The sequence below is a fragment of the Triticum aestivum genome, chromosome 2A (genome assembly GCF_018294505.1).
Source record: "Triticum aestivum cultivar Chinese Spring chromosome 2A, IWGSC CS RefSeq v2.1, whole genome shotgun sequence".
In the NCBI taxonomy this organism is placed as follows: Eukaryota; Viridiplantae; Streptophyta; class Magnoliopsida; order Poales; family Poaceae; genus Triticum; species Triticum aestivum.
Window position 1 is genome coordinate 121,031,978 of NC_057797.1, and position 12,391 is coordinate 121,044,368.

The window sequence follows — 12,391 nt, forward strand, 5'->3', positions numbered from 1 at the left end:
AACAATCATAATATGATATAACAAGGTGGTATCTCGCTAGCCCTTTCTGAGACCGCAAAACATAAATGCAGTGCACCTTTAAAGATTAAGGACTGGCTAGACATTGTAATTCATGGTAAAAGAGATCCAGTCAAGTCATATCAATGTAAACTAACAGTAATGAATGCAAATGATAGCGGTGCTCTCCAACTGGTGATTTTTAATAAGAGGGTGATGACTCAGCATAAAAGTAAATAGATAGGCCCTTCACAGAGGGAAGCAGGGATTTGTAGAGGTGCCAGAGCTCGGTTTTGAAACAGAGGTGAATAATATTTTGAGTGGTATACTTTCATTGTCAACATAACAACCAAGAGATGATGATATCTTCCATGCTACACACATTATAGGCGGTTCCCAAACAGAATGGTAAAGTTCATACTCCCCCTTCCACCAACAAGCATAAATCCATGGCTTGCTCGAAACAACGAGTGCCTCCAACTAACAAGAGTCCCAGGGGGAGTTTTGTTTGCAATTATTTTGATTTAGTTTGCATAAAGCATGGGACTGGGCATCCCGGTGACCAGCCATTTATCTCGTGAGTGAGGAGCGGAGTCCACTCCTCTTGAGAATAACCCGCCTAACATGGAAGATACTGACAGCCCTAGTTGATACATGAGCTATTCGAGCATACAAAACAGGATATTTATTTGAAGGTTTAGAGTTTGGAACATACAAATTTACTTGGAACGGCAGGTAGATACCGTATATAGGTAGGTATAGTGGACTCATGTGGAATAACTTTGGGGTTTAAGGGGTTGGATGCACAAGCAGTATTCCCGCTTAGTACAAGTGAAGGCTAGCAAAAGACTGGGAAGCGGCCAGCTAGAGAGCGACAACACTCATGAACATGCATTAAAATTAATCAACACCGAATGCAAGCATGAGTAGGATATAATCCACCATGAACATAAATATCGTGAAGGCTATGTTGATTTTGTTTCAACTACATGCGTGAACATGCGCCAAGTCAAATCACTTAAATCATTCAGAGGAGGATACCACCCTATCATACCACATCATAACCATCTCAATAGCATGTTGGCACGCAAGGTAAACCATTATAACTCATAGCTAATCAAGCATGGCACAAGAAACTATGATCTCTAATTATCATTGCAAACATGTTTATTCATAATAGGCTGAATTAGGAACGATGAACTAATCATATTTACAAAAACAAAAGAGGTAGAGTTCATACCAGCTTTTCTCATCTCAGTTAGTCCATCATATATCATCATAATTGCCTTTCACTTGCACGATGGAACGATGTGAGTAATAATAATAGTGCCCATGTATTGGACTAAGCTGCATCTGCAGGCATTCAATAAACAGGAGAAGACAAGGCAATATGGGCTCTTTTGTCAGATAAACCATAATGCATATAAGGGCCACTTCAACAATTTAATTATAGTCACATCCCTAGTTTTGGTATGACCTAGGCTAGCCCTTCATGTGTGCATCATGTTTAAATTTCATTTAAATTTGAAATGGGGATTTGTGAAACCCTCAGAAATTATTTCTGGAAATGACCCAGATAAAAATTGCTCCAAAAAGGTCCAAGAAAATGTTCATGTTGCTCTCTGAAAATATTGGTCAGAGGTAAAATTCTAACAAATATTTTTAGGAGCTCATAAATACTTATTTTGGCCATTTGGAATTAATGCATAATTATTTTCTTTGGATATATATATGTTATATATATAATATATGTCCAAAACTTATGCTAGTTGTTGAGGAGCTCTGGAATAATACCATTAGCTCCTACAAAAATTGGCATAAGAAAATAAATTAGTTTAGTATTATTTTTAAGCAGAAACAAATGTCAGAAAATAGAAAAGAAAAGTGGAGAAAGCTTACCTGGGCCGACCTACCTGGCACTGTGCAGCCCAGCCGGCCCACTGGCCAAGTGCCAGTTGTCGTTGTCCTCACGCCAGTCGGACAGGCGTGTGGCCGACGCGCGCACACTGCCGTGCCGCCACGCCACCAGCCTGCCTGCCCTCTCCCCTGCCAGCGCGACGCGCTGGGCGACGTCGCGGGTGCCGTCCCGATCTGGTCAACCTCCTCACTTCTCCCCTCGCCTTCTCCCTCGCTTGCCGTAGCCATGGCCGAGCGCCATCCTCACTGCCATTCGCCGTAGTCGTCGTCAGAGCCGTCCCCTCGCCCCTCCGTCGAGTCCACGAGCCCTGCCACATCTCCTTCTACCTCCCCGTCGAGCCACGTGACGCGGGAAGCCCTCGAGAGCTGCCATCGTCTTCACCTCCGGCCGCCGGAGATCGCCTTCAACGCCCTGACGCCGTTCATCCTTCCCCGAGCCCGCCGAGCATGCCCGCATAACCGCCGTGAGCTCTCCTTTGTTTCCCCTCCTTCCTCGTGCCCGCATAACCGTAGCATCGCCCGCAAGTGCCCGTGAGCTCATCGCCGGCGACCATGGCGCTGTCGTCATTTTAGCTTGCGTTAGTGGCGCCCGAGCACCTCACCGTGCTCCTGGTGCCACGAGGGTGCCGCAGATCCCCTCGGGTGGCCTCCGCGTGCCCCGCAGCCCGCTCCCGCTCGAAGCCGAACTCTGGCCGCCCCCGCCTCTCACACTTGCTCCGATTAATGCGGACGAGCGCGGGCTTCGCCTCTGTGGTCTCCGCCGCATGTTTGGTCGCCGGAAGGCGGTTTCCGACGCCCTCCGCCGCGTCTGGCCTCGCCGGCGTCGAGTCGCCGGCGGGTTTAACCCCGCTGACCAGGGTTTGACCTTCCCCTTGTGTCACTGACGCGTGGGCCACCCCCCTAAAATTTTAGTTAGTATTAGTTTAACACTAATTAACCTAGGTTAGTTAGCTAGTTAGTCGCTGACCAGTGGGCCCGGCGCCCACTAATCCTAATTAGACTAAATAAACCCCCTGTTAACTAACTGAGTCACTCACATGTGGACCCCACACGTCAGGTTTGACTTGGTCAGCTCCATTGACCTGCTGACGTAAGCATGACACTGTGCTGACGCAATATATAATTTTCTGGTATTAAAATAAATTAGGAAATTCCAGAAAATGATATAAACTTCAAAAGTTCATTGAAATTCAACCATAGCTCAGATTGAAATAATTTATATATGAAAAATTATCAGAAAAATTCAATCTATCCATCTGTACCAGTTTCATGCATGTCAAACCAACTTATACCTACTGTATAAGTGAAACACTAAAATGGCTTATATAAAGAGCTTATTTTGGAGATGCATTTGAATCTTTGGTTCAAATGGATTTCATCCAAATAAAAGCTAGTTGCATTAGCTCAATCAGCATCACATATTCATGCCATGATCATGCATCATATTGTTGCATATGCTTGTGTTTGATTATCGACACCGTTCCTTCTCGATAGGTCCTGCTCCGGAGACCGATCCAGAGTACATGTCAGAGGAGCAGTGCCCCCCTGTTGATCTACCAGGCAAGCAAACCCCCTTGTTCATTTTGATACAATCCTACTCTCTCGTTCCTGCTCTCATTTATTGCACTAGGATAACAACGATTCAACTGCTACTTTATGTTGCGGTAGTTGAACCCTTTCCTCTGCATGACATGTCATTGCCACAGTAAATAGTTAAAACCCACTAGCATGTGTAGGAGTTGATTGAGCCATGTTGTGTTCCTACCATGCATTGCTTGCTATTGCTTAGAGTATGTCAGGTCTGATTCATCGGGAATGAATTGGAATGTTACGGTATGTTCTGGTGCTAAGAGTTAAGCGTGTGAACACGATTTGGTAAAGGTAGCGGTGAGAGGACATGTAGGAGTACATGGTGGGTTGTCTCACTGGAACCGTCCTTAAGAACTGAGTTCCGTGTATGTTGTCCAATGACTAGCTACTACCACACATTGGAATGATTAAGTGCCCCTCTCGACTTATTAGCCAACTTGATCTCTGTCCAGGAGTTGCAAATAGTTTCTGGTGTTTGTAGGTAGTGTTAGTAGTCTACCAAGTGGCACCCGGCCATGTGGGCTTGGGACAGACTAGGCACAAGTGGCACCATGTACCAAGCGTAGATCCATCCGGCAAGGTGGGCTTGGGAACCCTGCACACATCGTTTGGGGCCGTGAGCGACACCCCAACCGGATCTCCTTGCGGATGGAACCCGAATAGGCGATAAACCTGGACTAGAGTCTTGTGTGGTTAGTCAGGTCGTGGCTGACACCCTTGCCAGGCTTCCTCTTGAAGGTTGCCGAGATACATGATGTGTACATGGTGATAAGTGGTGAGAGCGTGTGTGAAGAAGTACACCCCTGCAGGGTTATCATGATCTATTCGAATAGCCGTGTCCTCGGTTATGGACTTCTTGGATGCTTACGTGGTACATAGACAACTTAAAGTGGATACTCTTAAATGCTCAAGACAAGTGTGAGTGCTATGGATGGCCTCCCGTAGGGAGACGGGAATGAATCAATAGTAGAGTATTGATGTGGTGATTAGTGGACTCCTGTGCGCCACCTCAAAAGAGTTACCAGCAGTCGTAGTACAGGTTAGCCACTGAGTCAAAGCTGGCTTGCTGCAACTGAACCCCACACTGCCTCCTTGATACTAATGCATGTATGATAGGATCTGATGTAAGTCTTGCTGAGTACCTTTGTACTCACGTTGCTTTATTTATGTTTTTGCAGCGAAGACTTCGGTCTTACTAGTTTACTTGGACTTCGACGAGTAGCTTGCACCTCAGCTACGATCTTGTACCCTTGGGAGGGACTTGTAGATAGTCAGGCTTCTTATCCTTTTTCTTTTGTGGTTGTCTGTACTCAGACATGTAATGCTTCCGTTGCTTGTATGCTCTGAATGATGGGTCATGTGACCCCTGTTTGTATTTAATTCTATTTGGCTCTTCTAGGCCTTTATCTATATGAGTTGCGTTATGTTGTGATGCCATGTTGTACAACACATACTTGCATGTTATGCGTACGTGTGACGTGTATTGCTATGTGTGGGATCCAACAATCTAGTTGTTTATCCTTGGCAGCCTCTCTTATGGGGAAATGTAGCCTAGTGCTTCCTTGAGCCATAGTAGTCCACTACAGCCCGGTTCACCGGAGTCCTGCTAGCCCAGCACTACTGCTCAGGACACTTGACTGGCCAGCATGTGTTTCACTTCGTTCCTGTGTCTGTCTCTTCGGGGAAATGTCACGCAGTGACATCCGGAGTCCTGCCTAGCCTGCTACAGCCCGGGTTCCCCGGAGTCCTGTTAGCCCAGTGCTATAGCCTGGATTCACACGCTGCTGACCGACATGCTCGATGTGAATCATGTATGCCTGTCCCCATAGGTTAGTGCCGCTTTGGGTTCACGACTAGCCATGTCGGCCCGGGTTCTCTGTCATATGGATGCTAGCGACACAATCATATATGTGAGCCAAAAGGCGCAAATGGTCCCGGGCCAGGGTAAGGCGACACCCGTGGGAATACCGTGCGTGAGGCTACAAAGTGATATGAGGTGTTACCGGCTAGATCGATGTGACTTGGAATCGGGGTCCCGACAGCTTTGGTATCAGAGCCCGACTGCCTGTAGGATTTCCATGCCAACCTGGTCGAAGTTGAGTCTAGAAATTCTTTAGCTATATAGGGGAATTGATTGTGGAAGGGAACGTAAGGCTCTTTTTACTCCTTATACCTCATGCCCTTCTGATCTGAGTCATCCTATCTTTCCTACGGGGTTAAGGAACTAGGCTTCCTCTTCCGTCTATCAGGATCATGTGTTACTACTCCATAGTCTCTAAGGTTTGGTTGATCTGAGTCATATCCTAGTTCGAGTACCTCCTGTGTAGCCTGTTTAGTAATATCTCAGAACCTTGAGTGATGATGTTGAGTATGGTGCTACCCCATCTTTTGCAGAATGTCTCATTTTGAGCATTTTACTGCCATTATGCTGCCAGAATTTTCCTAGGAGTTCAAGAGATAGTATTTTCCTTATACTATATTCTACATCCTTATGATGATGCTGAATCCATCCTTGTTTCCTTGGTTTCGTTCTTCAGGATGTTGCCGGTTAACCGAAATTCTGTTGCTCGTAGCCGGAACCACGGAGATGGTAGGGATGAGGATCCTCCCGACCAGCCTTCGTTGGCAAAGTTCATGCTAGAGGTTGAGATGAACAAGCGTGAGGCCAACCGCTTGTTAGCACGTATAGAGGAGAACACCGCACCTCAGTGCAAAGAGTCAGTGACCATCTATGATTTCATTGGTTTGAAACCACCTACCTTCCATCATTCCATTGAACCACTCGATGCAGATGACTGGCTCCATAGTATCACACACAAGCTGCGTTCTGCGAACGTAGCTGAAAGTGACAAGGTCACCTACGCTGCTTATCATCTGGAAGGTCCTGCTAGTCTTTGGTGGCAGAACTATGAGGCTATTCTTCCAGCTAGCCAGATAACCACCTGGAGAGATTTCACTGAGGCTTTTCGCGAGCATCACATTCCTCAGGCTCTCATTGATCGCAAGAGAGAAGAGTTCTGTAGTTTCACCCAGGATCAGATGGTTGTTGATGCTTACAGTAGAGAGTTTGAGAACCTTGCCCGCTATGCTACAGAAGAAGTTTCCACGGACGCCAAGAAGTAGGCTAGGTTCCGGAAGGGTCTCAACCCCAAGTTGCATCATGATCTCCACTTGCACCATTGCAATACATTCCAGGCTCTTGTGAATAAGGCCATTAATGCGGAGACAGCTCAGCTCACTTACGAGGAGTCTCGTAAGCGCACCCGTGATTTGGGTTCTTCCTCCGGTTCTAGTTCTCAGAAGCGCCGGATTTGGGTTCCGAACTCTGCTCTTCCACCCGGCTACACACCGACGCCATCTCATGTGGCGCCTTACCTAGTTCAACCGTATGCTACACACATGCCTATTGGTAGACCACTTGTCAATGCGGGTCCATGTCCTACCTCCAAGATTTGTTACAAGTGCGGAGAGCCAGGCCACATTGCCCGTATTTACACTCAGACCCATGTTGTTCCACCCCAGCCCGAGAAGTCTGTTGGCCGTGGTAGTAAGCCATCACACCAGATGATCAGTGCCAAGTCAGCTCCCACTGAACATGGACGTGTGCATCACGTCTCAGCTAAAGACGCTCATGATGATCTAGATGTCGTTCTTGGTACACTCCTTGTCAACTGTCATCCAGCTTCGGTTCTATTCGATATTGGAGCATCTCACTCCTTCATTTCCGAAAGTTATGCCCACTTGCACGACATGTCAGTTTGTGATATGCCCTCTCCACTAGTCATTCAAACTCCTGGATCCAAATGGCAAACTTCTAGTGTAAGCCATGGTAATGAAATCCTTGTTAACAGACTTGTATTCCTTGCATCACTTATAGCCCTCAAGTTTACAGATATTAACATCATCTTGGGTATGGACTGGATGAAAGCTCATTATGCCAAGATTGATTGTTACACAAGGTCTGTTCAGCTTACACACCCATCTGGCAAGATAGTCGCTGTCTCCACTAGAGTTGCAAAGCGCCAACTATATTCTCTTAATGCCAGCCCTCTTCCAGACCTTGAAGATATCCCGGTAGTCCATGACTTTCCGGATGTCTTTCCAGAAGAACTGCCAGGTGTTCCACCTGACAGGGATGTAGAGTTTGTCATAGATCTTATCCCAGGAACCGCCCCAATTTCTAGGAGACCTTACAACATGGCACCCTTAGAGCTAGCCGAGATTAAGAAACAACTTGATGAGTCCTTGCAAAAGGGTTTCATCCGTCCTAGTTCTTCTCCTTGGGCTTTCCCCGTCCTCTTTGTCAAGAAGAAGGATGGTACGGATCGGATGGTTATAGATTATCGCCCCGTTAATTTGGTCACGGTAAAGAACAAGTGTCCGCTCCCCAGGATCAACGATCTGTATGATCAGCTCGCTGGATCCTCAGTCTTCTCCAAGATGGATTTGAGGTTAGGCTACCACCAAATCAAGATCAGAAACAGGGACATTCCTAAAATGGCTTTTGTCACTCGTTATGGTTAGTACGAGTACACCGTCATGTCCTTTGGTCTAACCAACGCTCCAGCTACATTCTCCCGCTTGATGAACTCGATCTTCATGGAGTACTTAGATAAGTTCGTCGTGGTTTACCTCGATGGTATCCTTATTGTTGGGGAACATAGTAATTTCAAAAAAAATTCCTATGCACACGCAAGATCATGGTGATGCATAGCAACGAGAGGGGAGAGTGTTGTCTACATACCCTCGTAGATCGGAAGCGGAAGTGTTAGCACAACGAGGTTGATGTAATCGTATGTCTTCACAGTCCGACCGATCAAGCACCGAAACTACGGCACCTCCGAGTTCTAGCACACGTTCAGCTCGATGACGATCCCCGGACTCCGATCCAGCAAAGTGTCGGGGATGAGTTCCGTCAGCACGACGGCGTGGTGATGATCTTGATGTTCTACCGTTGTAGGGCTTCGCCTAAGCACCGCTACAATATTATCGAGGATTATGGTGGAGGGAGGCACCGCACACGGCTAAGAGATCAATGATCAATTGTTGTGTCTATGGGGTGCCCCCCTGCCCCCGTATATAAAGGAGTGGAGGAGGGGCTGGCCAAGGAGGGTGGTGCGCCCTAAGGGGGAGTCCAACTCCCACAGGGAGTAGGACTCCCCTTTTTCCTATTAGGAGTAGGAGAGGGAAGGAAGAGGAAGGAGGGAGGAAGGAAAGGGGGGGCCGGCCCCCCTCCCAATTCGGATTGGGCTTGGGGGGGCGCGCCCCCTCCCTTGCTCCTTTCCCCTCCTTTCCACTAAGGCCCAATAAGGCCCATATACCTCCCGGGGGGTTCCGATAACCTCCGCGTGATCCGGTATTGTCCCAATCTCACCCGAAACCTTTCCGGTGTCCAAATATAGTCGTCCAATATATCGATCTTTATGTCTCGACCATTTCGAGACTCCTCGTCAAGTCCGTGATCACATCCGGGACTCTGAACAACCTTCGGTACATCAAAATATATAAACTCATAATGAAATTGTCATCGTAACATTAAGCATGCGGACCCTACGGGTTCGAGAACAATGCAGACATGACCAAGACATGTCTTCGGTCAATAACCAATAGCGGAACCTGGATGATCATATTGGCTCCTACATATTCTACGAAGATCTTTATCGGTCAGACCGCATAACAACATACGTTTGTTCCCTTTGTCATCGGTATGTTACTTGCCCGAGATTCGATCATCGATATCTCAATACCTAGTTCAATCTCGTTACCGGCAAGTCTCTTTACTCGTTCTGTAATACATCATCTTGCAACTAACTTATTAGTTGCATTGCTTGCAAGGCTTAAGTGATGTGCATTACCGAGAGGGCCCAGAGATACCTCTCCGACAATCGGAGTGACAAATCCTAATCTCGAAATACGCCAACCCAACATGTACCTTTGGAGACACCTGTAGAGCACCTTTATAATCACCCAGTTACGTTGTGACGTTTGGTAGCACACAAAGTGTTCCTCCGGTAAACGGGAGTTGCATAATCTCATAGTCATAGGAACATGTATAAGTCATGAAGAAAGCAATAGCAACAAACTAAACGATCAAGTGCTATGCTAACGGAATGGGTCAAGTCAATCACATCATTCTCCTAATGATGTGATCCCGTTAATCAAATGACAACTCATGTCTATGGTTAGGAAACATAACCATCTTTGATCAACGAGCTAGTCAAGTAGAGGCATACTAGTGACACTCTGTTTGTCTATGTATTCACACATGTATTATGTTTCCGGTTAATACAATTCTAGCATGAATAATAAACATTTATCATGATATAAGGAAATAAATAATAACTTTATTATTGCCTCTAGGGCATATTTCCTTCAGTCTCCCACTTGCACTAGAGTCAATAATCTAGTTCACATCGCCATGTGATTTAACATCAATAGTTCACATCACCATGTGATTAACACCCATAGTTCACATCGACATGTGACCAACACCCAAAGGGTTTACTAGAGTCAATAATCTAGTTCACATCGCTATGTGATTAACACCCAAAGAGTACTAAGGTGTGATCATGTTTTGCTTGTGAGAGAAGTTTAGTCAACGGGTCTGCCACATTCAGATCCGTAAGTATTTTGCAATTTTCTATGTCAACAATGCTCGTCATGGAGCTACTCTAGCTAATTGCTCCCACTTTCAATATGTATCCAGATTGAGACTTAGAGTCATCTGGATCAGTGTCAAAACTTGCATCGACGTAACCCTTTACGACGAACCTTTTGTCACCTCCATAATCAAGAAACATATCCTTATTCCACTAAGGATAATTTTGACCAATGTCCAGTGATCTACTCCTAGATCACTATTGTACTCCCTTGCCAAACTCAGGGCAGGGTATACAATAGGTTTGGTACACAACATGGCATACTTTATAGAACCTATGGCTGAGGCATAGGGAATGACTTTCATTCTATCTTCTGCCGTGGTCGGGTTTTGAGTCTTACTCAACTTCACACCTTTGTAACACAGGCAAGAACTCCTTCTTTGACTGTTCCATTTTGAACTACATCAAAATCTTGTCAAGGTATGTACTCATTGAAAACCTTATCAAGCGTATTAATCTATCTCTTTAGATCTTGATGCTCAATATGTAAGCAGCTTCACCGAGGTCTTTTTTGAAAAAACTCCTTTCAAACATTCCTTTATGCTTTGCAGAATAATTCTACATTATCTCCGATCAACAATATGTCTTTCACATATATTTATCAGAAATGTTGTAGTCTTCCACTCACTTTCTTGTAAATACAAGCTTCACCGCAAGTCTGTATAAAACTATATGCTTTGATCAACTTATCAAAGCATATATTCCAACTCCGAGATGCTTGCACCAGTCCATACATGGATCGCTGGAGCTTGCATATTTTGTTAGTACCTTTAGGATTGACAAAACCTTCTGGTTGCATCATATACAACTCTTCTTTAATAAATCCATTAAGGAATGCAGTTTTGTTTATCCATTTGCCAGATTTCATAAAATGCGGCAATTGCTAACATGATTCGGACAGACTTAAGCATAGATACGAGTGAGAAACTCTCATCGTAGTCAACACCTTGAACTTGTCGAAAACCTTTTTGCGACAATTCTAGCTTTGTAGATAGTAACACTACTATCAGCGTCCGTCTTCCTCTTGAAGATCCATTTAATCTCAATGGCTCGCCGATCATTGGGCAAGTCAATCAAAGTCCATACTTTGTTCTCATACATGGATCTCATCTCAGATTTCATGGCCTCAAGCCATTTCGCGGAATCTGGGCTCATCATCGCTTCCTCATAGTTCGTAGGCTCGTCATGGTCAAGTAACATGACCTCCAGAACAGGATTACCGTACCACTCTGGTGCGGATCTCACTCTGGTTTACCTACGAGGTTCGGTAGTAACTTGATCTGAAGTTACATGATCATCATCATTAGCTTCCTCACTAATCGGTGTAGTAGTCACAGGAACAGATTTCTGTGATGAACTACTTTCCAATAAGGGAGCAGGTACAATTACCTCATCAAGTTCTACTTTCCTCCCACTCACTTCTTTCGAGAGAAACTCCTTTTCTAGAAAGGATCCATTCAAAGCAACGAATATATTGCCTTCGGATCTGCGATAGAAGGTGTACCCAACATTTTCTTTTGGGTATCCTATGAAGACGCACTTCTCCGATTTGGGTTAGAGCTTATCAGGTTGAAACTTTTTCACATAAGCATTGCAACCTCAAACTTTAAGAAATGACAGCTTAGGTTTCTTGCCAAACCATAGTTCATACGGTGTCATCTTAACGGATTTAGATGGTGCCCTTTTTAATGTGAATGCAGATGTCTCTAATGCATAACCCCAAAACCATAGTGATTAATCGGTAAGAAACATCACAGATTGCACTATATCCAATAATAGTACGGTTATGACGTTCAGACACACCATTATGCTGTGGTGTTCCAGGTGGCATGATTTTGTGAAACTATTCCACATTGTTTTAATTGAAGACCAAACTCGTAACTCAAATATTTGTCTATGCGATCAGATCGTAGAAACTTTATTTTCTTGTCACGATGATTTTCCACTTCACTCTTAAGTTCTTTGAACTTTTCAAATGTTTCATACTTATGTTTCATCAAGTAGATATACTCATATCTGCTCAAATCATCTGTGAAGATCAGAAAATAATGATACCTGCCGCGAGCCTCAATATTCATCGGACCACATACATCAGTATGTATGATTGCCAACAAATCTGTTGCTCACTCCATTGTTCCGGAGAACGGAGTCTTAATCATCTTTCCCATGAGGCATGGTTCGCAAGCATCAACTGATTCATAATCAAGTGATTCCAAAAGCCCATCGGC